Source organism: Notamacropus eugenii, chromosome 2, assembly GCF_028372415.1.
Source record: "Notamacropus eugenii isolate mMacEug1 chromosome 2, mMacEug1.pri_v2, whole genome shotgun sequence".
Lineage (NCBI taxonomy): Eukaryota > Metazoa > Chordata > Mammalia > Diprotodontia > Macropodidae > Notamacropus > Notamacropus eugenii.
In genome coordinates, this window is record NC_092873.1 from 115,496,317 (window position 1) to 115,523,965 (window position 27,649).

The 27,649-nt window shown below is 37.2% G+C and overlaps 1 long non-coding RNA gene and 1 pseudogene across 1 annotated transcript in view; one reads left to right on the top strand and one right to left on the bottom strand.

The window, feature by feature from the left end:
• Positions 1 to 6,646: 6,646 nt before the first annotated feature.
• Positions 6,647 to 27,649, bottom strand: part of LOC140526303 (uncharacterized) — a 171,619-nt gene continuing 150,616 nt past the window's right edge. The window contains exon 3 of the long non-coding RNA XR_011974314.1: positions 6,647 to 7,023. This is a non-coding gene — a long non-coding RNA (uncharacterized lncRNA). The remainder of the gene's footprint in view (positions 7,024 to 27,649) is intronic.
• On the top strand, positions 14,662 to 16,344 carry LOC140523660 (large ribosomal subunit protein eL19-like; annotated as a pseudogene).

Sequence of the window (27,649 nt, forward strand, 5' to 3'; positions counted from 1 at the left end):
AAGGGTAAAAAAAAGAAATGATTGAAGTGCTACATGTCAGCTTCTTCCTGGTGTCCTTCTCCCTTCCTGTCCCCAAAGACAGTTTCCTGCATCTCTTCTCTCTCAACACTGACAGCTAACAAGGCAGAAATGAATGCAGAACCCAAAGAAACTCAAGAGCTCTGATTTCTCTTCTCTCATGCTCTGGCCAAATCTGCCCTGAACCTCACACAGGTTCAGGGGATTGATCTTCAACAAGGGAGATCTCATAGCAATAGGCTTTGGAGTTAAATTACAGATGTACAGATGTACAGATATGCATATATACACATACATATGCATGCAGAAATACACATATATGCATGTAAACATGCATATACATTAAATCATGCTTGTCTATTATCTTTGCAACTTCAAATGCACACTGGACTCTTTACTCTCCCACTTCCATTTCCAATTAGCTGCTAACATATTTTTAACCCCTCAAAATGTATCATGTCTGCTGCTGTTTTTTTTCTGCCACCCTAAGAACTCTTATTTATTCTCACCTGGAATATTCCAAATGCCTGGTGGTTGGTCTCCCTGGCTCAAGTGTGTTCCCTCTCTAATCCACCAACCACACAAGTGCCATACTGATAGTTTCAAAGCATTTCTGATGTTACTTCTTTGTTCAAGAAATTTCTGTCTCCCTATTGTCTGTAGGATAAAATATACGCTCCTTTGTTTGACATGGTAAATTTTTGACATTCTGGTTCCATCTTATCTTTCCAAAATGATTTCATATTATACCTTCTCATGATTCAATATTTCAGTTAAATTGATCTTCTTGCTAGTGATATATGTACATGATAATCCATCTTCCGCCCTACCGACTGCTATGATTGGAATACTTTCCCTTCTCACCATCACCTCTTGAATCTGTTGTTCCCTTCAAGGTCAAATTTAAATGTTACCTGTTGCATTCTACTTTCCCTAATCTCTCCAGTTGTCAGTGCTCTCTCCCTTTGTCCCTCCCAACAAGTTACTTCGTATTTGTATTGGATGTATTTTCCATTTTCTTATCTGTTTATATGTTATTTATTCCCAGTTTCATGAAGTCCCTTTGAGGAAAGGAACTGTTTCCTTTCATCATTGTATATGGAAAATATTGTATATAAAATTTTGTGTGTGGTACATAGTAGACACTTAGTACCTGTTTACTGAATCGATTTGAAGTGACCTTCTTAGAGCACCTGTTGAGTAAGATTTAAATTTCTTAGCCTTATGTCATTCAAGGTTTTCCATACTCTAACATTATCTGATCTTCTCAGCCTTCTCTCATATTTTTTCCTTCTCCTATTCTATGCTCAACTATATAAAATTACATTCTATTCCCCATTAGTGTCCATGTTTTCCTGCACAAAGGCAGATGGATCTAGTACCTTTCTTTTTAAATTTACATCATAAATAGTAGTTTATCCACCAGGAAAACCTCAAGGGAAGAAACAATTATTTTCATTCTGAAATCACTATGGATCTGAAAATAAATACATGGATGATACAAACACCTTTCTGATTAAGAAATCTAGTATCCCTGCTAATTACTTCTTGTTTTAAACTTGTCCATGATGATTAGTAATGTTTGTAATTATTACGCCTCTCCACTTTGTTTCAATTCATATTTTCTCCCGAGAGTTATTTAGCAGTTACAAGAAACTGCATGCATCACCCATGGGTACATGTAGGAAACAACTGTCCATTGCTATTAGAACTTCCATGTTACTTTACAGTTAAAATGCATTCTTAAAAAATCTTTTTCCAAAGAAGACATATGAAGTAATAAGTCATTTTTCTGACAGTTCTGATATATCAATCCTTCAAACATAAGGCTGACCCTGTAAGATCTGTATTTCTCATATTTCTCATATATTCTCATATTCTCATATGACTCCATTTTCCCACAAGTAATTACTCGTATTTGGATCACTGGTGCCTCCTCCTGGTTGCTTGTTGCCCTTACTTCTACTTTATAACCTACTCTTCCAACACCCACATGATGGGACTTTTTTTTTCCTGACTGCCTTGCATATTTCTCTGAAAATGCTTCACAATTCTTCTTTATGGTTTTTATTTATTTGTGTTTATAAAAATATTTTTAGTTTGGTATTGTCTCTCAGGTTTATTTCTCTTTGGAAGTTATCTTTTCCCCTTAAATAAGAAAACAGATATGATATCTCGCACTTGAACTCCTCAAATTCCTAGCTAAGACAGTAAAAGTTGACTGGACCCAAAATACAATAGCTTGTTTGAATAAGATAATGAATACAACAACACTAGAGATGGCTAAGATGTACATGAAAGATCAGTTCTTCCCCAAGAAATGTGTTATTCAGTATTTAGGAAGGAATTAGATGACCTGACCTCTGTACTCCAATATAAAGCAGAATTTTATAATTGTGAATGGGACCTCTAAAGCAGCAGACTACATATTAAATAAACTTGCCTCCATTTCTTCAAGCAAAAATAGCATCCCAGGTCATTCCTCCACAAAATATATTAAATGTTGCGTGTGATGGGTTGTATTGGTTTCACAAAAAATGCCATCATACTTATTCTCATAGTATTGGACCTATTTCCAACCATTAGTGCATACACACACGTGTAACAGTAAAACATTAAAGTCTAAACTAGTGATAAGCATGAGCAGAGAATAATGGACTTTAGACTTAGCAGTCCTTGGTTTGAAACTTGGATCATGGAAACAAAACTGAATTTTCTGTCAGAAAGCCAGGTTTCAAATCATGCCTCTGATCCTTTCTACCTGTTGTATCACCAAGGCAATATTCACAGCACCAATGGAGACTATGAATATGCCAGCACAGTTCTGAATCACAAAGTATAATAGACTCTCCATATAGAAGGAAGAAGAAAAACATTTATTTAGACACCAAAAAGTCAAATCTCCACACCAGAAAGCCAAATCCATCACAGCAACGAAGAAATCCATCGTAGTAACTAAGAAGCATTTACATATTATCAGACCTTCCCACAAACAGGCTCCCCTAAGCAAAATGCCCTTCTCTCACAGCCAGCTGCCTGCTTCCTCTGTCCTTCCCAGCTCTGACTAGTCTAACTTCCTCTCACTGTGTTCCAGCTCTGCCTCTTCCTATTTCACCCTTCCTGCTCCACTCCTTCCTGGGTAGAGGAAGCTCCTCCTCCCACAGGCTTCATGTGACTCAGACTCATGTGACTTAGGCTTCCATGTGACTTGAGCAGGTCACATAGTCTTATTATTGCCTGGAAAAGATCTTCCCATTCCATTAAAAATATTAATTCCATTAAAAATGCATTAACAATACACCTGTGTGATATTAAATAATTTACCTAACTTTTTCAGACCTTATTTTCTTCAACTGTAAAGTGAATAAGTTGGACTAAATGATCTAGATGGAGTGGTATGGTATAATTATTAAAGAATTAGATCTAGAGACGGGAAGCCTTGGGCTCAAATTCCACCCCAGTTACTCAGTGGTGTGACTAGTGGCACATCACTTAAATCTTAAGAGCCTTAGTTTTCTTATTTGTAAATGAGGGGGTTAGAATTGATGATCTCTATGATTCTTTCTACCTCTAGACCTATATTCTATTTTAAATAAATATCTCTTTCAATAGGCCATAGATGAGCTTCCTAAGAAAAAAAGCATCAGGATTAGATGGATTTACAAATGAATTCAATTAAACATTTAAAAATCAACTGATTCTACCACTAAATAAATTATTTGGAATTCTACCAAACTCCTTTTATGAAATATATATGGTGCTCTTACCTAAACAAGGAAGAGCAAAAACAGAGAAAGAAAATTGTAGACCAGTTTCACTAATAAATATAGATGAAAATTTCTAAATGAAACACTAGCTAGGAGATTACAACAATATATCAAAAATATTATATTTTGTGATCATGTATAAACACACAAATTAACTATAAAGGACCTATGAAGTAGGATGCTATCTACCCCCAGAGAAGGAAGTGGTAGAAAAAAGCATGCACAGTATAATTTTGCATACATACACATAGATCTATATGAATATATACACATATAAATATGTATATACATACATTATGTCTGGGTGTGTGTTTGAAATGGTCAAATGGTGGTCTTTTCTAGAGCAAGATAGGCTGGAGGGAGACAGTTTGGAACTTACAATGTAACAAAAATAGATTAAATTAAATTTTAAAATCTCTTCCAGCTCTAGCTCTAATGATATTTTTTCATTAGTAAATATAAAAATGACACTTTGATCAGGTAGGATTTATACATGGAATGCAGGTTTGGTTCAAGATTAGGAAATAATTGATCATATCGACAACAAAACTGACACAAACCATATGATTATCTCAATAGATGCAGAAAAAGCTTTTGACAAAATAAAACACCCATTCGTATTGAAAACAGTGCACAGCTTAGGAATAAATGGAGCTTTCCTCAAAATAATAAGCAATATCTACCTAAAACCATCTGCAAGCATTCTATGTAACGGAGATAAGCTAGATGCATTTCAGATAAGATCAAGGATGAACGAGGATGTCCATCATCACCATTGTTATACAATACGGTACTAGAAATGTTAGTTTTAGAAATAAGAGAAGGAAGTAATTGAAGGAATCAGAATAGGTAAAGAAGAAACTAAGTTATGACTCTTTTCAGATGAGATGATGGTATACTTAGAGAATCCTACAGAATCAAGTTAAAAACTACTTGAAATAATAAACAACTTCAGCAAAATACAGGATACATCATAAACTCACATAAATTATCTGCATTTCTTTATATTACTAAAAAAGCCCAATAGCAAGAGAAAGAAAGAGAAATCCCATTTAAAGTTACTGTAGACACTAAAATATTTGGGAGTTAACCCACCAAAACAAACTCAGGGACTATATGAAGACAATTACAGAACACTTTTCACCCAAATAAAGTCAGATCTAAATAACTGGACAAGCATCAGTTGCTTGTGGGTAGACTGAGCTAATAAAATAAAAATGACAATCCTGCCTAAATTAATTTACTTATACAGTGCCAAATCAATCAAACTACCAAAAAATCATTTTATAGAGGTAGAAAAAAAAATCATCTGGAAGAACAAAAGTTCCAGAATATCAAGGGAATTAATGAAAGAAATGCTAGTGAAGGTAGTCTAGCTATACCAGATCTCAAATTGTATTATAAAGCTGCAATTATCAAAACCACTTGGTACTCCCTAAGAAATAGAGGGGTAGATCAGTGGAATAGCTTAGCTACACAAGACACAGTATTCAATGGTTATAGCAGTCTACTGTTTGACAACCCCAAGGACCTCAGCTTCTGGGATAAGAACTCACTGCTTGACAAAAACTGCTGGGAAAAGTAGAAAATAGCATGGCAGAAACCATTTCAGGTTTTTTTTCTTGTAGTTTCTCCCATTCATTTTAATTCTTCCATGCAACACGAGTAATGCAAAAATGTGTTTAATAAGAATGTATGTGTGGAAACCCCTTAAATATATAAAAATGACCAAGACTTAGCAGTAAAAAAAAAGTTTAATTTTCCTTGCCCCTAAGTATTACCTAAATGTGATGTTGTTAGAACTCCAACAAAACTGAAGTCAAAAGATTTGTGTTCTAGTTCTCTTTATACCTCTGCCATTAATTAGATTTGTAATCTTGGGCAAGAAACTTGATCTCACTGAAACTCAATTTGTTCATCAGTAAAAGGACAGAGTTGAGCCAAATGATATCCAATGTCCATTTTAGTTCTTGTCCTCTCTTATTCTCTTGAAAAACAAAATATTAATCTATGATACACACTCATCAACATGGGATAGTTAGCTGATGTTGACATTTCATCATCAGTGACAGGAGGACAAGAAGTCTGAATTGTCCAGTTTACCCAGCTTCAATTAATTGAATCATTGCCATAGCTTTCCTCTTAGTGTCTGTACCCAATCTCATTCTTTCGACTCCTTTGCATGTCAGGCTCCTTGGGCTGGATTATGATATTGAAGTTGCTTTCTGATATTCCAATGGATCTATAATCTCACTGATGTAATTATTCTGTCCTGTGGTGGAGACTGTAGACATTCATGCCTGTGCATTCTGTGTGACTCACATTCATACATTGCCACCACTTCAGTTTAGGCACTGATTTTCTCCCTTGGGCTATTTAATTTCCTTCTTTTTGTTCATCCCTTGCTCAAGCCTCTCCATACTCCAATCCAGTCATCACCCAGTTGCCAAAATGCTTTTCTTAAAACATAGATCTCAACATGTCACCCCTTTTTTCAATAACTGTCAGTGGCTCTCTTTTACCTTCAAGATTAAACATAAACACCTCTCTTGGGTATCTGAAGGTCATCTTAGCTTGATACCTCCCTATGGTTCCAGACTTCTTATACTTTTACTCAGTGTCTCTCCTCCACAGTTAGCTGTGCCTTCCTCTCTGAGATTACTTTCTATCTATTCAGTTTATATCTTGTGTGTATCCAATTATTTACATGGTGTTTTCACCATTCAAATTTGAACTATTACAGGACAGAAACTTTTTTGCTTTGCTTTGTACCCAAGCCTTTACCTACTGCTTTTCACATAGTAAGTACTTAATAAATGCTTTTTTGATGACCACCTGACAGAATCTGGGGGGTTGGGGATGTGCTTCCTTCCAATATCATTACCTCAAGAAGATTTCAGTGAAATATATAGATTACAGATTAAATATCTCTCACTCATTAAATCAGATAAATTAAGTCATATATGAAACTGATTACAATTCAATTTTTGATGGACATAAGAATTTAATTCCTAAATTTCTGAAGAAGAAAGGCATTTAATAATGAAGGAAAAGAATGACAAAACAAAACTATTTTCCTTTATTTTATCATGGTTGGATCAGCCCTGTTTGTTCCAGGGTACTTCTTTCTGTATAAGTTTGATGACATAGATTTCTTGAACTTTATCAGATGCTGGAGTTTGGGAAGAAACAGTAGTCATGAAGTCACTCTGTTTTTTGCTCCTAGATAACAAGGTTCCTAAAAGAGACAATATAAAATATATCACTTAAAATCTGAAGTCATTGAAAAACTACTGTTCTCTCCCAGGTTTTTACCTTGGAATCTAATTTTATTCCTTTCTGCCTTTCTCTTATTCTAAGAGAGAGGCAGTGTGTCAGAATGGATAAGGGAACAGCATTCAAGTCAAGAAGACCTACCTCATGTATATCATATGTGAGCTATGTGACTTTGAGTATGTCACATAATTGCATGGTATCCCTGGAAACTCTCTATAATAAGAATTTCCAGATAAGTCATCAATCAGTAATGGTTTAAAGAAATTATATGTATAGACAGTTCACCTCCAAATAAATAGAGATAGATAAAACTGAAGAGATCAGTCACTGGACAAACTGTAAGGAGAATATCTGTAGGAGAAGTAGGAGGAGAGGGAATTGAGGAGAAAATAAAAAAGTTCACCTCTATTTTCCTCTGTCATACAAGGGGTTCCTAAGGTCCCTTTTGTGTTTAACCATCTATAATTTATAATTTGATAATATACATGTGTGCAGAGAGCTTTGCTCATGTGATGAATCAAGAAGAGCCAAAGACAGTATTTTTTCAAACGATAAGATTTCAGTTTTTCTTCCTAGATAAGTCTATCTTATCAAAACATAGGTTATCTATCTATCTATCTATCTACCTGACTATCTGGCTAATGTTATCAATATATTTTACTTCTCTATGTCACAGTTTCTCTACTTATTTGCATACTTATTTGGACTAGATTAGATATCTATTGGTTGAAGACCCTTTCTGTTTAGTAATTTTTCAGGAATAAATTGTCATCCAACATAAGATAAATTTCCTCAGCCCTAACCATTGACCATTTCTTCATTATGATCAACTTTGTCTTCCACAGCACTCTCCTCTTATGGATCTACTACCTTCTTGGTCCTTTGCAGTTCCTTTTGCTGGATCAATATCTAGTTCCCACTATGTATTTACCTTCTTTTCTTCTCTATCCCCTCTCCCTTGATGACTTCATCAGCTCCCATGAGTTCCGTTATGGTCTCTATACAAATGACTCCCAAACCTATATATTGGACGCAGATCTCTCCCCTGAGCTCCAGTCTCACATTAGCAGTCTGCTGGAAATATTCACCTAGATGTCATGTTGACATCTTAAAATCAACATAATTGAACATAACATTATATTTGCCTCTAAACCTATCCCTTCAACACAATTCCCTATATTCATAGAAGATATTAATATTTTTCCAGTCAACTTGGTTTGTAAGATTGGAATTTTCCTTTGATCTTTCCCTCTTCATCACTTGTAGTAATATATCACTTACTCTGTCCTGTCCATTTTATTTCCATAATAGCTTTTGCATGTGTCTTTTCCCCATTCTCAGCCTTTACTTTTGTTTAAAACCTGTCACCTCTCCCTTCTACTATTACAATAGCTTTCTCATTGGTCTCCCTGTTTCCAGTCTTTGTCTTCTCTAACCTATTTAACAAGCAACCAAATTTATATTTCTAATATTTGGTCTGACCAAATCACTCCTGTACTCAAAAATCTTCAATAATTTTCTGTTGATTCTGAAATAAAATGCAAAAATATTTACCCTCCCCTTCCCACTTTGTCCTCAAAATGGTGCTAATTTATCTTCCATTTGAAATTATTTCCCTCATACATTTACCTTCACTCACTAACTATTCCTCATACAGTACATTGCATCCCTCTCTTCAGTAACTTTATAGACATGCTCTATACCTGGAATACACTCCATCTTCTTCTCTGCTTTGTAGAATCCTTAATTTACTTCAAAGAACAACTCTGGTATTGCTTTTTAAATAAAACCTTTCCCTAGCTCCCAGTTAGGAGGACTCCCTCCTTCTTGAAATTACTTTAAAGATACTTCATGTAAACTTTCTGCATATATATCATGTTCCCTCATCCTTGCAGGCAGACTATTTCGTTTGCGTTGGTGTATCTTTACCACCAATCGTAGTGTTTTGCACATCATATTGTTTCATATATGCTTGTTGAATCGAAATAAATTGAATGTTAGATCAATCCCTGTCAGAGCAACTGAGCAATTTCCCACTCTTCCCCCATCATCACTCCCATCTACCCATCCAAATTACCTGGTGGACCTTGAATTAGAAGGAAGAGAGCAAGCAAACTAGAGAGAAGGAGGTTCATGCCTGGAGTAATAAGACAGCAGGGCTGACAGGCTTGGAGAATAATGGTGTGGTTCAGAAGTACTCTTGGTAAGTAGAGTTTATGAAGATAAAAGGAAGCATGCACGCATCAGTGAACAGAATTGTAAGAACAAAGAGACCACAATTTCCACTCCTTCCTGTCCCCACCTACCCTTTCATCTGCCCTTCCTGCCATCACAGCCTCCACAGTTCCCTCAGGATGGGAACTGAATGGAAATGATCCAAAATATCCCCACCCCACACAGAAAACTTACAAAGTGTGGTGTCACATGGGTAGAAACTTAGCCTACTTCCAAAATTTTGTGACAATTGAGGATGTATGAATCAGACCACCTTCGTTTATATTATATGCTGACATCATTTTTTATAGAAGTAATTAGAAAAGCAACAAACAAAGCAGATAGTGTATTATCTCTGAAGTCAGAGAAACTAGATTTTTGACCCACTTTTGATGCATATTCTGATGTGACCTGGTGAAAATCACTTAACCTGTCTTGGACTTGCTTTTCTCATCTGTACATAAGTAGATTGTTACTTCTGAGGACCCTTACCATTTTAGATTTATGATCCTATAATCCCAGAAATGAAGGTTATTAGCCTAACCCTAGTCTGAAGAGGAACACTTTCTAGACTATCCCTAATGCACTGTGATTCATTCTTCACCTGAAGACCTTCTGCAAAAAGAGTACTCACAGTCTTCCAAAGTAACCAATGCCACTTGGAAAACCTCTCATTATTAGGACATATTTCTTTCCATAAACCATTAATCTTCCTGTCTGCAGTTTCTACCTAGTGTTACTAGTCTTTTCTTCTAGGGCTAACAGTATAATTCTAGTCTCTTATGTGTTTGGCATCTTTTTGATTACTTTAAAACAGCTATTATTTCAAAGAATCACAACATAACAATGCCTTAACAGTCATATGATAACCGGAATTTATATAGCACTTTAAAGTTTGCAAATTACTTAACAAATATCTCATTGAATCATTTTATTCCCATTTTACAAATGAGGAATCTAAGGCAAAAAAAGGTAAACAACTTGCTCAGGATTAAACAGCTAGTATTTAAGGGTAGATTTGAAATGATGTCTTCATGAATTCAAGCCACCATTCTATGGACTGTGCCACTGTTGATTCTTTCAACAACCTGAGATTGAATTCATATGGGCCTATTGACTTGGCTTTTCAAAGGCAAATACATGCCATATTACTATTTCCTCATCTTCAACTCCCTGTTAATTAGTTTCAAATATAGCCTATCAAACACTGAAATCACAGTACTTGGAAAAATAGAAACAAAAGGAGTTGAGTAGTTTTGGCTTCTCTTGAACATCTGTAATTCTTACTGATGTGTTTGTCCTTCATTGCCAAAGAAGACCATGACACAATCTGTGAGTAGACCTAGTTGTAACCACCTCTCCTCTCTGTGTCCCCCTCTCCTTCCTTCTCCTATGCAAAGGAAAGTAAATCTGGATGGGCAGAAGATGACTAGTTAACTTGGGGTTTACTGGCTAGATTTCTTCTTTTCCTTCTCCCTCTCCCTCTCCCTCTCCCTCTCCCTCTCCCTCTCCCTCTCCCTTTCCCTCTCCCTCTCCTCTCCTTCCTTTTCCCAAAACCTTAAACCTACTACACTCTGAAGTCCATAGATTTAACAGCACTAGGCCCCTGCCCAAGCTTCACTTAAGGACTATTTTCTGGACCCTCCTGGCTTAAAAGTGATTATCAGTAGTAACTGTTGCTGTTTCCCTCCCAGCTTGATTTAATTATTTTTTCTTTGACTCATTAAAGGTGCTATCCACTGACTACTTCTTAAAAGGGTCTATTCACTGAATGAGCATTACTTCTAAGTGAGAACCTGAATAGACCTTGACCTAAAGATGTCAAGGTCTCCCATTACATCCTGGGACATCTCCAGTCATACTAATGAATATCTGGTCACTGGATCCAGATGGCTCAGGAGGAGAAAGTGAGTCTGATGACCTTGGACAGCCCTCCCTCCCTCAAAACAAAGTCAAGTGCAAGTCATGTCATCATTTCTCTGATGGCATGGTCTTTTTCAGCAAAGAAGGACAAACACAGCAAGCAATTTTTATTGCTACCCCAAGTAAAACTTTAATACTCTCTTTTATCTCCTTGAATTCAAAGTAGCATTATTTTGTTGCTGTTTTTTTCCTCTTGGAATTCACTACCAGACTCTTCTTTTTGGAAATTATCATCAGTTTTTAACTCTTTCTAAGCTTCTAATACCCTTCTTGTAAGTCTTCTAAGATCATGCCACCAGTGCACTCTTGTATCATCCACAGCTACCCTTTCTTACTTCCATCTTCTATGTTATAAAGCAAAATAAAGATGTCAACTGATTTATGAAATCTTTATAACTAGGGTTTGTAAACTTTTATAAGATATTTTGGTTACTCTTTCAATATAATAGATTTCCTTTGTAATTTTACATATTATGATTTGTGCATTTAACAAAACATTCTGAGAGGTGGTGGGTGAGTTAGAAGGAAGAGACAAAATGACCTAGCAATCTTTATCTCAAGTATTTTGCTCAAACTGGCTACCAGATGAAAAAGGCAGAAAGATGCTCTGGGATTGAAGGGCTTAGGACAACCTGTGAGATTGAACTGAGATATCAAAATTATTAGGAGTTGCAAAATTTTAAAGGAGCAACAAGAAATACTACTGCATAGCCACAGGGTTATTTATGGATATATTACTCACTTTAAATCCCACTTTTTCCTTCGATCCATGACATTGTGCTGTCTGTCTCTAACTAAGTCATAAGGGTGGTTGAGTTTCATTGAATAGTGTAAAATGATGAAAGTCATTTTGATGGAAAGAAGCTGAATAGATTGATCAAGGCAAGAATGCCATAAAGGCTCAAAGAGAAATTAGAAAAAAAGATAGGAAGTAAACTGAAAACCAAGATTACTATCTCTTTCATGGATAGTTATTTCAAAACTAACTAAAAGTGTTATTTCTTTAAGCATATCTTATTTATTATGTTTCTAATTTCCTGAACTGAAAAGACCTTTGCTCTCCCCTATTTTTCTTTCTCTATTCTACTCAGTCTCACTGCTTAATTTGTGAACTCGTTCATACAGAAATGTCTGCCCCTGCCCCAGAGTCAAATAGTTGTCAGATTTACATATTAGAGTATTATCACTCACCTCACAATGTTGTTAATAAGAAAGCATTTTGAAAAATGTAAAGCTATATAAATCTAGATCACTGTATTTATGTGTAGTACTATTGTTATGAGAAAGCAAAACGTCTATGGCGGCAGCATGATGTAATGAGTAGATATCTTGCCTGAGAGTCAGAAAGGCTTGGGTTCATGGCTTGCCTCTGACATATATTTGCTGTTTGATCCTGACACATAAGTTGACCTCTTCGCATGAGCAGATTGCTAAGGCTCTCTGTTGTACAGCAAGGGCCAAACTTCGTCAGTGGGAGGAATTAGCTCTTTGGTAGGTCTCTACCCATAAACTTACAGTTCTGATACAAAGTAAATACGTAAATAAATGACTATATTGCTGGCCTGGCAATTAGGGGCAAGAATTATGGCCAGGAGGTGTACAGGACAGGTTAGGAAAAAATGTGAGGATTCTGTGCCTTTCTTAATTCCACAGGCCCCAAACTATCAGTAGACAGAAGAGTCCTGGGAAGTTCTAAACTATACTGACGCTCTTCACCCTGAACATTCTGTGAATACATATAACCCTCAGAGCCTGAAGGACCAGAAGAAATGATCTGAGGCTTCATGTTTTCTTTCTTTCTTTATTTTTACATATTCCTCAGTATTGTTGTTCAGTAGTGTCCAACTCTAAGTCCATGAGTTTTCTTGGCAAAGATAATGGAGTAGTTTGCCATTTCTTTTTCTAGTGTGTCCCCATTTTACAGGTGAATAATGAAGGCAAATAGGGGTTAAGTGATTTGCCCAGGGTCACACAGCTAGTGTGGCTAACACTGAACTAGTTCTAGGCCTGGTGCTCTATCCACTGAGCCACCCAGGAATACCTGTATTTTTAAGCACCCTTAACTAAAAGCTCACTAAATCTGACTAACTAATCATTATCAGATGATAATTAAGAGAGGAAGCACATCTATAGTGGCAGAGGGTCATAAAGGACAACATTAAAAAGATACTTCCAAGACCTAAGAGTCACCCCCTTGAAAGGAAAAAAGTTGCCTGCTACTCTTTGGAGATCCAACCTACCCATGTAAACAGAGGTTCAGAGAGTATCTCCAGAGTCTGTACTGCCTATAAATAAACTATCTATGAGACTTTTAATACATGTTAAAAGAAAATTGTGTAGAACTATGAGGAAAATAATAAGACAAAGGATCTTCTTCTCAAGGGCTAGTTTAAGCTACTATGTTTTAGAGGAAGAGAAAGAATGAATTATTGTGTGATCCCTTCTCATTATAGAGTCTAAGATCCATTCCATAGCCAATCTGCCTCTTTCATCCAGTTCTACTGCTTCCTTCCTTAGTATCAAGTGACCTTATTAGCAAGGTCACAGTGGGTCTGTGCAGAAGTCCTCTTCTGGATCTTGGTCTGCTCATATGTAAAATGAGATGGTTCAGACAGGATTACCTCTGAAGTCCTTTTCTGCACTTTAAATCTATGCCCCCCTTCAGATGAAGTTATAGGGGTGCCTTGAGGTTTGAAAGATGAAGTTTTAATCTGTTCAGAACATTTTGAAAATATCTAAAGCTCCATAATTTTTCCCTGCAATATGGGAAGGGGTGAGTGACTTTGTCCTTCCTTTTGTCAGAAAGGTCAAGTGCCTTCACAGAACCTTAATTCAAGGGGGGAAAAAGGCAGTATGAAAAACACAACAACATTATTTTATCAGTTGAAATTACTCTAAAGTCTTCTGTCAACTCCAGGAATTAGTTTAAAAGTGTTGACTGTTTTCATTCAGTCTGCCAACCAGCATGAAGCAGACCACCTGCTGTGAAATAAGGCAGTAGAGACCAGCAGTTATTATAGCAGTAGCCATAAGTTTATTGCTTATTGGTACTAAACTTAAATCTTAGTAATTTTGAATTACTGAGTTAGCTTAGATTTATGGAGATGCACAATCATTTAGAACGGCATTCATTCCAGAAGGGTATATTATCTAAACCAATTTTCTTATAGTGATACAATTGCAATACCATAGTTACGGTTGTATCAGCGTTTCCATTATAAAGTCCTATTTTCAGGGTTTTATAATTTGGCCATAAAAATTCTCTCCTTGTGAAAACTTGGCAAACAAGGTCTGAGTCAGAAAACTGAGATTTTGTTTGTTTGTTTGTTTAAAAGAAATCTGAAGATGGGGGAGTCGGGGTGGGAATTTGATCTAATCTGCCATCTTTGCGGTCAAAGTGTGAAAAATGCAGCAAAATATGATAAACCACAACTGTCCACCAATAAAGGCAAAATGAAATGCCAAGTTAAAATATTCATAAGTGTAGTTGGTAGAAATGGATGATGATTTAGACATGAAGTCTTCAAGATGAAGTGTTCTCAAGGGGGAAAATGATGATCTGGTATTGTGGATCCAAGCTGATGATTTTTCCAGGTGTCTAGGCAGTGTGCCTGGTGTGTGTGTGTGTGTGTGTGTGGGTCTGTCTGCGTGTCTCTCTGTCTTTGTCCTTCTGTCTCTCTGTCTCTCTGCCTTTGTCTCTATCTCTGTTTTTGTCTCTTTGTCTCTGCATCTGTCTCTGTCCTCTCTTAAGTTTCTTCATCTCTGTAAACTGAAATGATAATACATCTACCCCATAAGGTTGTTTTGAGGATCAAAGTAAATGATATGAACATGCTTTGAATAGTTAAAAAATACTGTACAAATATTACAACCCACGTTTACACGTCCTCAGGACTCTTGTACCAGAAAGGCAGCACTGCGGCTATTGTCAATAGTTCATGGGATAGGAACTCACAAAGACGTGGGTTGTTTTCTACTACTTGCTGACTGAGTGACAATGAGCAAGTCTCTTGTCCTTTCCAAGTCACAAGTCTCTCATCTGTAAAATGGTAATAATAATAGCTCTCAGTAGAGGACATTGATAGTTCCTCCCTCTCTCTCCTTTCCTTTTCTGTGCTGAGTATGCTCAGGCTTCAGAAGACACTTGCCTCTAGCATCCTTTGACATAGAAAGAAGATATGGCTTGACCCCAATGATATCAATGAAATTGCCAACACCAATTCCTGTCAGCAGATGTGGAAGCTAATTAAAGATGGGCTTGTCATCCAGAAGTCCTTTACTCTGCACTCTCTGCCAGATGCCAGAAAAATACTCTAGCTCCACGGAAGGGCAGGCACATGGGTATTGGTAAGAGAAAGGGTACTGCCAATGCTTATATGCCTGAGAAGGTGACCTGGATGAGGCAAATGAGGATTCTGTACCATCTGCTCTGAAGATATCATGAATTAAAAAAGACTGACCACCATACATACCACAGCCTGTACTTGAATGTAAAGGGAAATTTGTTCAAGAATAAATGGATCCTCATGGAACACATTCATAAACTGCAGGCAGACAAGGTCTGGAAGAAGTTCTTGGTTGACCAAGCATAAGGTCTCTGGTCCAAGACTAAGGAAGCATGAGAGTGTTGGGAAGAGCGTCGGCAAGCTAAGAAAGGAGATCACCAAGAATTTGTCCAAGGAGGAGGAGACTAAGAAATGATCCTCCCCATCTCCTCTATACACTGTACCCTTCTATTTGGCTTATACAATAAAACTTGACAGACTGTTCAAAAGCAAAAAAAAAAAAGAAAGAAAAGAAAAAAGAAAAGAAAGTTTCTCACTTGAAGTTCCCTGGAAGTTACATTGCAAAATCTTTTGCCACCCAACATTTCACACATTGTCTTCTATTGCTAATTCAAGAAAGAACTTTGAATTTGAAGTCAGGAAACCTAAGTTTGGATCTCAGTTGTTATTTGCTACCTATTAAGCACCATCTTGGGCAGGCATTATAGAAAACTCTTATCTGTCAGCCAGAGGACTCACTGCACTGTCTGCTGAGCAAGAACTCAGTGGGTATAATAGTAATAAAATGTTTTAATATCCTTCTTTCTCTTTGCTATTGACCACAAGGTGTGAAGACAACTCTCTGAATTTGGGAAGGCCAGTGGGGTAAGTTGCCCTTTTCCCAACTAAGTCATTCTCTGAGTGAATGGCTTCCTACTCAAATCTGTATCTGAGATGGAGATATCTCCTCTTTGTCAGTCAGTCAGTCATTTATTAAATTATTATAATTAAGTTATTAACATTTATTAAATGCCTACTGTGGCAGACATTGTGTTTGTGTCTTCCTTCCTTCAGGACAAGGGATTGTGAGATTTCAAAAGGTAGCTAGCATGTTCCCTCTTCCCAGGCACCTAAGCAGTTGGATTTAGGCTATCACAGGAGTTGTGACAGGAACAATGAGTAGCAAAAGGCAGCTGGGAGAAGAGATTTAGCCAGAAATAGAGTAATCAAGAGTAAGAAGAGTCCGTTTGACATTGTTCACTTTGTACTCAATGGAGGTAAAATACAAAATAATTAATTAGAACCCCTGGAGCAAACATCCCAAGCAAACTTATAATTAGCCTTTCAGCTCAATGTAAATTAATTATTTTATGATTTTATTTCTTAGTGTTTTCTTTCTGTGTAGAAATAAAATAGCCTGCCTCATATAGAATTCATGTTTATATTCTAGGTACTTATTTATTTCTTCTCATAAGCTAAAAACTCTTTGGGTAGTGCCAAAAATAGAATCTGAGGTGCATACGTGTGTGTGTGTCTTTATGTGTGTGTGTGTGTGTGTGTGTCTATGTGTGTGTGTGTGTGTGTGTGTGTGTGTGTGTCTGGATGGGGAAGGGTAACTGAAGACCTGGGAGCCTAGTTTCCTTATTGAGGAGACAGACAAGGATAGGGCAGTTAAACTAGATGTTGTGATGAAAGAGAGAGAGAGAGAGAGAGAGAGAGAGAGAGACAGACAGACAGACAGACAGACAGAGACAGAGAGAGACAGAGAGAGAGAAGGAAAGAAAGAAAGAAAGAAAGAAAGAAAGAAAGAAAGAAAGAAAGAAAGAAAGAAAGAAAGAAAGAAAGAAAGAAAGAAAGAAAAAGAAAGAAAGAGAGAGAGAGAGAGAGAGAGGGAGGAAGGAAGGAAGGAAGGAAGAAGAGAAGGAAGGCATATTTATTATCTTCTATGTTCTAGACATCACACAAATTGCCTAGGATATCTCTGCTGAGTATGGAGTGAATGATGTCAAATGGACTCTTTTTACTGTTCTTTACTCTCTTTCTGGCTAAATCTCTTCAACCAACTGCCTTTTGCTACTGTCATTGTTCCTGTCACAACTACTCTGATACAAAAATTAGGATCTTTCACTTAAAAGGCATGTATTGTAAAAGGAGAAGGCAAGGCGAGTTAATTAGGGGAGTTGTGGCCATGAAAGGGTATATTGATCTGGGAAATCATAGGGATGGTGAACGAAATTTTAGGGCCGATGATGGTTATATTCTTACCAGGAATGATGCTGCTGATTAGATTACTGTTCAGAAAGTAAGAGTAAAAGACAAAGAGAAAAGAGGAGGTGCTACTCAGCAGTATGAAAGAAAGGTGGCCAGAGTGCAACATTAATAATATTAACAATAATAATGCAATAGATGACATATGTTATGATTTTAAGATTTGCAAAATGCTTTACAAATATCATCGCATTTTATCCTTACAACAACCCTGGGAAATTAGTGTTATTATTACCCCAACCTTACAAATGAGTAAACTGAGATAGACAGAAGTGAAGTGACTTACAGAGTCACACTAGTAATAACTATCTAAGGCTGGAACTCAATTCAAATCTTCCTGATTCTAAATCAAGCACTCTGTCCACTGCAGCACCTGGTGCTAGCTGGATACAGTGAATTTTCACCAGTCAGGTGTGCTGGAGCCCAGTGTTGTAGTGCTGTGTCAGAGGTAAAAGGTGGAGTCCAACAGGAACGTTATGCAAGAACACAACTTTCTCCAAACTGATTCTCATCTCTGAGCCACAGTTATATTGTCTATAACAGGAAGAGGTCTGGAAAATAATGATTTCTAAGATCACTTTTATTTTTAAAAATCCGACGTCTATCTTGTCTGTATATTTAAGAAGATAGTGTGCCTTACCTATTTCTTCTATATTACTAGCAATTTCTAATTTAGTGTAGTGCAGATAGTGTAAGGATAGGGACTTAACTGTGGTTTTTTTGGTATAGGGAATTGAAGATAAGGAACCTCTCTTTAGCAATGCAGATTGGTACAGTATAGTCTGGGGGTGGTGGTGCCAGTATGTGTCTTTTGACAGGAAAGAAAATCTAGGTTCATGTTTCACCATTGACACATACTGGCACATACACATATTATGTAAGACAATAAAGAGTATGTCATGGTTGGGGAACTGATTGGTTTTATAACTTCATCCATTGGGGTACTTAGTACGGAAACAATATTCAATCAAATTGTACAACATTTAAGACACTTTCATTGTCTGGGACCAATCCTTGGGAGAGAAGCAAAATGAATCAACACCTCTGATATTACTGAGATTACTCCCAAGATTACATCTGAATTGCAGCTAAAAGCCATCCATATGTGTTATCCGTCCCAGTAGAATGAGTTCCATGAGAACAGGGCAATCCTATTTTCTCTTATCTGTACCTTCAGCATTCAGTACAATGCTTTGCACATACTAAGTGCTTTATTCGTTGAGAAGTGGAGCTTTCACCAACTGTCTACCCAGTAGTTTCTCAATTTCTGGGACATCCTACACAGAAAGTAGACTGAAAGCAGTTCTGCTCTGGCTTGGCTTTATCCATTGTTGCAGTCGAGAGGTACTAGGAATGGGAGCTTTGATGAGCAAGTGAATCTTAATGACTTGGAATTGCTGCCTGATTAGTCTTGATTGTTTCCTTCATTGATGTGTAATCATTTTAGACTCTCCTCTAAAGGGGCGATCAGGCTGCTATTGCTTATAATTTACTTGCTCCATATACATTACTCTACTTTAATATTCCCTTTTAAGATGAATGCCCCCAAAATGTTAATGTTTTCTAATTATCATCGTGTTCCTCTCTGCTCTATTTTGGTAATGAGGCTTGGAGTGGAAAAGAGGGGAGGGGAGGGGAGGGGAAAGAAATACTAAAACAAATAAATAATGCAAGTAAACATCATTTCTAAAATTAATGATTTCATAGACGGAAATAGGTTTTATTAAAGGTAGCTGTGATTACTTGGGGCCTTCTTTTTGTCTGGTAATAGATTAACATAGAAACAATGACATTCTGGTCAATGGAAAATTTACTAGTTTGGCTTTAACATTAAACCAAATTAATACTGATTATTTTGCCTCTGGCTGCTAATTATCACTGTTCTTCTGAAATACTTAAAGTTATAGTGTGTGCTGATCTACATCTATGTCACATTAAACTGTCTTTTTTTTTCAGTCCCTTTTTACTTTCTAGTATATGTATGCCATTAAAATTCAATGAATAGTAGAAAGAGGAAAGAGAACAAGTTTAGGGGGCGGATGGTATTCATTAGATGCTAATTTGGGGGGCATCAAGCATTTCAAGACCTTGGGGGTTTGCTAAATTCTGGGGGGAAAATCATAGAATAGTAACTTTGTGGAATTGTTTCACAATGTCTCTGAAGGTTGTGTGTTTCTCTACTTTGGTTGCTTTCTTTCTTCACACCTCTAAACTATATCTCATCTCCTTGGAAGAGCTAATCCCCTCAATTTTGGAACTCCACTCTGGGACACGACTATTATTATTGGTAAGTGAGCATAAACACATCCAGCCCATTATATATAATATGCCTGCCCCAGACCATGCTTTTTGTCTGGCTGCCAGAGGGAACCTTCACTCTCACCTCTACGTTCTTCCTCTTCCTCTGGGAACAATAATTAAATCCAACTCCCATCTCTTCTGGAAAGGGTGATTGCTTTATTTCTCTATTAATGATCCTTGGGATTCCCTAAGATAAAACTTCCTTCTGCAGCTACCATGTAATTGTATGTGTTACTTTCTATCACCAGTACCTAGCTTCGTGCTGGTACATAATAGGCCCTTAAAGCATTTTTTCCATTCATTTATTTATTCAGTTTATATTACCACCAAACTTGGAGTCAAATGACTCCAGTTCCTTCATCAATTAGTATGTTGCCTTCAGCACTTCACTTACCATTTTTTTGTGTCTCAGTTGCAAAATTGAAAGCTTCCTATTAGGTACTTCCTCTGCCAAAATACAGATGACTGGACACTGAGAGATGAGGTGATTTACCCCCAAACTGTACAGGTTTTGGTTGAGATTTATCCTTTGTTCTTGAAAAGGACCATGACATTAGGAAGATTATGACAGGACGTGCCATGCAATTGGATTTGGATTGAAGGAGAGATGTGCAACATCATTAGTCTCACTTTCTCCTCCAGAGTCATCTGGGTCCAGAAACCAGACACACTAGGTTTCAGAGGTGGACTGGAATATGTGGTCTTCCAGTGTCTCATTCTAACCACTACAGGATGCCTTCCCTACCTCCCCCAAGGGCCTCTTAGAATTCAACCTTAGCAGATTATCTCCATTATTTGACACTGCATCTCAATACATTTCTTTTTAAATGCAAATATATTTGGGCTCTCACTTTATGTAATTATCAGTCATTAACACCTCTAGTAGGATTCAAAAACTGCTTTCATCATCTTCCTGAGGCAGGTATATGCTAACATTTTGTCCCAAGAAAGGCAATTTCTAATGGCCAAAAGCTACTTAGTTGCCCAAGGGTTTACCGGCTAGATTTCTTTCTCAAAGACCAAGCCTTATACCTGATTCACTCTGGATCTCAGGGATTGGACAAAGATAGATCCCTGCCCAAGCACCTCTTGATGGTTATTTTTTGGGCTCTCTTGGCTCAGAGTGAATGTAAATTGTAACTGTTTCTCTATAGCCAGCAACCCTGAGGATCTTCCCCTCCTAATTTATTTGTTTGTTTTCATTAAATCCCTTAATTCACTTCTTAAAGAATTCTATTTACTGAATGGGCATTGCCTCACTCAAAATGAGAACTTGAAAGGACCTTAGCTTAAAAGGACCAAGGTCTCCTATTGCATTCCAGGCCATCTCCACTTACCTGATCAGTATCTGGCCATGGGATGGAGATGGCTGTGGAGCACAAAGTGAGGCTGGTGATTTTACACAGTCCTCCCTCAAATCAAAGTCAATTGCAAGTCATGTCATCATCTCCTTTCCAGAAGGAACGATGAACCATAACCACAGCTCCAGGTAAATGTTGATAGGGTAGAGATCAAGGAGGGAAAGAACTGGACTGTGACAATGCTGAGGTAGATGTTGATAGGATCATAGAACTTAGAATTAAATGAGACTTTGGAGAGACTTCTAACTTGTCACCATTTTACAGATAATAAAACTGTATTCCAAATGGGAAGTGATTGAACCAAGGTCACATAGGTCATGAACAAAAGACTCAGGAGTTCTGCTGTCTCCAAATAAACAATTTTCCTTTTATACTCTAGGAGGTGTAATGTTAATGGGAGTTAAAGATCTTCCCCACCCATTAATGGGCCTGTTGATCTGCGATGTATACCTTATGGTCAGACAGCTGGAAGCCCTGTCTGTCGGTTTTTATTTCTCTGTAGTTTCTCTGAAGTTCAGGATGCTGATTTTCCCCCTGATCTAAGTGAACAATATATGTGCTTGATTAAAGTAGATTGCTGACCACTCAAAAGTTGCTTTTCTTTTAGAAAAGCAGATCTAAACATCTGTAAAGTAGGGCCTCCTGTTATGTCAGGGTCCTTGCTGTTACAGGAGGCAATCTTGTTGAGGAACAGTTTGCACTAAAAGGCCTCTCCAGTGTCCTCCATCTGATATATTGTAGTTTTGTGACTCCAAATTCTGTATCCTTTCTACAAATAAATGCTACCTCTTCTGTCAGGCATTGAAGTATGTGCAGGTAGAGAGTGTAGCGAGAAGCCTGGATATTTTGTACAGAGGATACAAAGATCACAGAGCACGGTGGTAGTGAGAGAATTAAGAGGACACTCAAGACGAATTCTACGTCCTTAATGATCTTTCCTATTGTGGGTCTTCTACCCAATTTTCATGCAGTCAGCCACAGGAATCTGTCTCTTCACTGTTAACTCCCATTTGGTAGTCATCTATATTAGCTCCTGAGATCTCATATATTCTCTCCTCCTTTCTCTCCCTCAGCCTCAGAAGAAGAGTTGGCCCTCCTCCTTGCAACAATCAATATGGTATAATGGAAAGAGGTTGAGATTTGAAGTTAGAGGATATGAATTCGAATCTTTTTCTTCTACTTACAGACTGTGTGATTATAAGTCAATCATTTCACTTCCCCAGACCTCAGCTTCTTAATTTTTTAAACCATGGATTCTAAACCTGAGGGTCCATGAACTCCTAAGAGATTGTGGATGGATTTCAAGGAGTCCATGAAAAAGGGATCGGAAAAAAATGCATCTATATTTTCCCTAACATCTAAAATGAATTTAGCATTCCTTTTAGTGACATATTAGAATGAATAAATATGCACATACAAATGCCACACACTTATATGTATGTATATATACATGTATGTATATATGTGTGTGTACACATACACACACACACAATGTTACGAACTCTACCTTTAAATTTATGAAGAACTAGCCTCTCCCTCCCATACCTAACACCCACCATTGGAATGCAAGCATTATTAACCAGTTCTAGTCTTACTTTCTCCTGCTAATGGGCAATTCCAACTTCATAATTACTATCCTGAACTTAACCTTGGCAAAAAAATTTCTCTGAAGTCGGAGGGGAAAGTGGTGGTAGCGAGATTGAATGAGGAAAAATGAATAATGTTTCCCTGACAGCAAAATAGTACCCTGACTTGCTATTAGTTTATACAAAAAGTAGCATAAACAACTCAGTTTAGTTCTACTTTTTGGAAAGTTTATAAAAAATATTAATAATTACCTCATGAGTTAGCTCAGCCCTAGCCAGTCACTTTTGACCTACAACTTGAACCTTAGCACTTCCTTGGTCTCTGTCTACCATTACCAAACACTGTTCTGTTTCCTCGCAGCTCTACCCTACCTCTTCATAATTAGGGACAAGTGTGAGTTAAAAGTAGTTAAGATTGATCTTATTTTTTATCTGAAAATAGCCAATTTTGAAACACTATTTAAGTCAGCAAATAAGTAGCATAAAAGATCAAATAAGCTTTGGGTTTACCATATGATCTCCCAGTGGGGGGAAGAATTGAGGAAGGCAGGAACAAAAAAGATATGAAGAGATGCCCCCTAATCTCCACCTCCCTTTGCAGAGGTCAGCTTCTATGGATATGGAACATTGCATATAACATAGATTTTACTTTGCTTTAATCCCTTTATTAGTCTTACTGATTTATTTTCTCTTCTTATTTTTCTCTCTTTAAAAATTATCTGTAATAAAGGATGACTTTCTGTGATTAGGGAAGGCGAGAGAGACAAGGGTGAGATAAAGATGATATAAAAATAAAAGACAGCAATGTAAAAAAACCTACTAAAAATTAAAGTGGAAGAAAGGAAAGAAAATTACATCATCTGTATCAATCTTCTTTCAGCGTAGGTTCAATAGTGACCTCAACTGTCCCAAGACAGGAAAAGGTAAAGGGGGCTCATACCAAACTCCTCTAATGCTTTGCTAATGGACTGTAGTCTCCAAGTCAGGTATCCATTCCATCTTCTTTTGATATTTCTCATTCACTTATCTCACTTTCTCTCATATTGTAATTACTGACTCAAATACTCTGACAACTGTTTAAATAGCCTTTTCTTAAAACACGAAGGACATCCATTAAAGTTTAATCTGAATTACTAAGATTTTCTCCATCAGGGTTTTAGGTCAAGCCAGTCAACAAAACACAGCCTGATTAGTGGCATTTGCTGATTGCTGAGATATAAAATACTTACACTGAAAATTTAACAGTCAGGTCTGGGGTATGAGTTGACTTCAGTATACCTCTGGTAGAATATATTTATTCTTTTCTCCCTACCTCCACAGTGCAAGCTTCTAGAAGGTAAGACTTCTGTCATATCCACTTTGGTAGTAAACAACATTTAGAGGGTCACTTGTATTAAGTAGGTGATTAAACAAATGTAGGTTTAATTTAATTGAATATCTAGTTCTTTAGCTTAAATGGATTAAGGAAGGGTGAGGAATATTTTAGAGACAAAGACTCCATCCCAGTACAGTTTCAGAAATGGAATATGCTGTTCACCCAGCCCTTCATTGCTCTGTTTTTATTTCTCTCCTTTTATCTTGATTCTGTTGTAACAGATGCTGATGGAGTTTTTGACATTGAGAGTGCCAGATCTATCATTAATGTGTTGCCAAACTGGTGAAGATTTACTAACAATATGTTTTGCCTGTATCCGTTTACTGCTTTTAATAGAGAGACTAATTTGAATAACATCTGAATAAGAAAGATAATAATAGTACCCTAGAAGGGAGAACCAGATTGGAGTAATGAGGGACTGACCTGAATCTTCACCCTGAATGAAAACTGAATGTATTAGAATAATTTGGGAAGCTTAAAAAGTCCTGTCAATCTCCCTGCCTCCCCTGCGCCCCCATTTATATTTGACTTGCTTCTGTACCTCCTGGTTTAGGTGGAATCATGGGATATAATCATAAACTGGCATGCAAAAAGCATCAGAAATTGTGCAGTTCCAATCATGTTTTTGAGGAGTCTGAAAAGCAGACAGTTGCTAAATTCTCATTTTTGTGTACGTATATTGAATCATCCTGAAGCAGCTAAGATAGATAAAATGTTCATTAAGTTCTCACTATTTGCCAGGCACTATGGTTAGTTGAGAGATTCAGTTGCAAGCAAATAAGACAGTCCTTGACCTCAGGAAGCTTATATCAAAATGAGAGAAGAAAACACGTGAAGAGGAAATGGAAAGGGGTTGGGTGCCTTCTTGGTAGTATAGCATTAAGACAGACAGGAAATGAAATAGAAACTCTACTATTAAGGCCCAGGATGGTTTCAGGACAGAAACTAAAGATCTGGAGAAGAGATTAATAGCTAGAATGGAGATTTCGTGGTGTGGAGAGGGAAGGCAAATGGGAAGGGACAAGGAGAACTAACCTCCTCAGTTTCTCCCAGATATTGTCTCAGGACCGTTTTATTAAATTAAAGATTCTTTGGGGTTGCTAAAACTTTCTCTTTGAAAGAATCAAGTATTATTTTAAATGAAAATGAAAATAAATGCTGCAAAAGAAGGATGATGAAGCTTGACCCAAAGAAGAGATACAAGAATGCAGCTCCCTTCCTTCCTTGAAGAGGTGAAGGACTACTGCTCTGGAATGTTGCATATAATGTGATTTTGATGTATTGATTAGTTTCACTGAACATGCTCTGTCTCTGTCTCTGTCTGTCTGTCTGTCTGTCTCTCTCCCTCTCCCTCCTTTGTATCAGGGATAATTGACTGGGTGAAAGAGAGGAAAGAGCCAGATAATGGTATATGTAGGTGATATAATAGCAAAACAAAAGATATTAAAATGAATTTTAAACCAAAACACAATTACAAAAACTGATTTAATAAGAGCAAAAGAAAAATAAAAAGCCGGTGCTATCTGTCCTTAGAGTGAGATTCAACTTATCTTGTTCCTACTACCTAGTGAAGAACTAGGGGTGGGAGTTTTCTTTCAGCTGAATGAGAAAGAAGAGTGAGCTAACTTTGGAATACCTATCCAAAGAGAACTGCAGAGAGAACAGCCCTATGGGAGGTGGCATAGTTGGGGGTCCTTGGACAGTCAGATAGCCTCATGAGGGCACCAAACATTTGATTAGAGGGAAGAATGGTACAATATAATGTGGGAGAAGACAAGTTGAAGAGAGGCTGCCAAAGGCAACCTTTACCTATTTGACAACTTTGCTAAGAACCAATTGACCTGAATAAAGTTCACCTCCTGAGTCAAAGATTATTGATGCTTGGTCTACATTCAGAGAATTATGAGCACATGCATGGACCAATTTGAACATATTTGCCAATGTTTTCATTTTATGGTGTCACCATTAGAGGGTAAAGCCAGAGTTTAAAGTGGTTATAAAACTCAAGCTGTAACATGTACCAGAAAAGACCTATATTTATTTCCATATATGTTTTCTTTCATATATTACTAATCTCCATTGGGAGAAGATAATCTTAAAAATGTCTCTGAATTCTCTCTGAGACACAGACATGCACACATGTATGTCTATATCAAGGAGGTATTATTAAAGCCAGAAGGGCTTTACCCCCAGAAGGGTATAATGTAAAGCTGGCATGAGAGTCATAATGACCTGTATTTAAGCCCTGTCTTCAATCCAAGTTAGCTGGATAAGCCTGGGTTAGCCAGTTAACCTTGAATGCTCTAGACCAGTGATATGAAAGTCAAAAAGAAATGGGGACCATTGATCTATTCATAAGCGTTACATCCTGGATTCGTTTTAAAATGTAATATTATCTATTTTCAACCATATTTTTTTTTATTTTGTAAATATTTCCAAATTATATTCTAATCTGGTTTGGAGGTATGTGAAATGTTGTGGACCTGTGCACTAGCAGGTCACTTGTTTGACGCTTTTGATCTAAGCAGCTAACTCTCTGGGAAAGTAAGAATATAAGTTTCTGAATAGTTCCTGAGCTCCATTGGAAGAGGGAGACTCTTCCCTAGAAGTTCTTTACATCCATGAAATCATAGAGGTATAGGGGTAGTGAAGGAGACAGAGAGAGACAGAGAGACAGAAAGAGGCACAGAGACAGAGAGAGACAGACAGACAGAGACAGACAAAGGGAGAGAAATGGAGAATGGGGTAAAGGGAGGAAGAAGGGAAGGCAGTGAAGGGAGAGAGAAAAAGAGGGAAGAGAGAAAGAAGAAGAATGTCAGAGATGGAGAGAAGAAGGAATTAGAGAGGAGAGAGGGACAGGGGAAGAGATGTGAGGAGTGAGAGAAAGGAAGGAAGAAAGGGAAAGAGAGAAAATCACAGAATCTAATCATAGATTTGGAGTTGGAAGAAAACTTAGAGGTCCTCTAGTCCAGTGGTTTCATTTACAGATGACAAAATTGTGGACCAAGAAGTATGAGTGACTTACTCAAGATTACACAAGTATACATTGGCTGGCATAGCATTATAATAGTGCCCCAACCAGACAATGGTATGAACATCATTGTTATTGCAATAATAATTGTTCACAATTATATTTTCAATTTATAGCTTAAAACACACTTTTCCCCCTCAACCTTTCAAAATAGGTAGTATAAATAATAGTATTGCTATTTTAAAGTTATTCGTCTAACCCAAAGGTCATACAACAGGTAATTTGGGGGTCAGGGGCATGATTCTTCTGAGACTTAGCACAGTC